This window comes from Ipomoea nil, unplaced genomic scaffold (genome assembly GCF_001879475.1).
Source record: "Ipomoea nil cultivar Tokyo-kokei standard unplaced genomic scaffold, Asagao_1.1 scaffold2700, whole genome shotgun sequence".
Lineage (NCBI taxonomy): Eukaryota > Viridiplantae > Streptophyta > Magnoliopsida > Solanales > Convolvulaceae > Ipomoea > Ipomoea nil.
The window spans coordinates 107,249-108,071 of NW_017619128.1; positions in this window are offsets into that span (position 1 = coordinate 107,249).

Here is an 823-nt window from a genome sequence, read left to right on the forward strand (position 1 = left end):
CTTTAATTCACTACTAAAACCAACCTAGACAATACCCCAAATCCCTTCTGATTACTACTACCTCCTCTCTTCATGTAAAGACCTCAATAATCTCTTTCAACTCTATGCGCACTTCATGCTTTAAAATCAACTGTATGGTGAAAGAAATGCAAGGGGTTGTGGAATTAGTTGCCGTTGTGCGATTTCTACGATCCTCCAGGTCTTCCTTCGTCATAACCTGATTATGGTGCTGACATTACTCAACTTCATTTTTTCTGCATCTCTATTTAATGCAAGTCTATTTTTGCTCACACTAGGTGTTCGGTTGACGGAGAATTGTTGTGTAAATCTTGGGGGCGGTGCCGATTAATACTTGCACCTTACGTCAAAATGCTTATAAGGTAGTGGTCTTATCCACAACGCAGTTTCCAGCTTATGAACTAGCTAGACCTAACTTTATTAATTTTTATTAGTATAGTAGATAGATAGTAGAAGTAGATAAATAGTAGATATAAACCCTTTTTTTTTTGTAATTTCTTTTTCAATTGTAATTTTTATTCCCTTATTTATTAAGGGAAAAATTATAATTTATGTCCCTCACAAATATGTCAATTATTAATGTCACTCTTGAATTATTAGTGATGTAAATATTGTCCCTCAATTTTCAAAACGTGACATATATTGCCCTTCCCCTAATAGGAAGAAGGAGAAACATTGTTGTCGGCAGAATGAAGAAAGAAAAATGGAAGAAAAAAATGTGGTCTTCAAATAGAGAAAATGGCGAGAAACCACATTTACACTACGAATAATTCAGTGGAGTGCTAAAAACTTACAGCAATGAGCA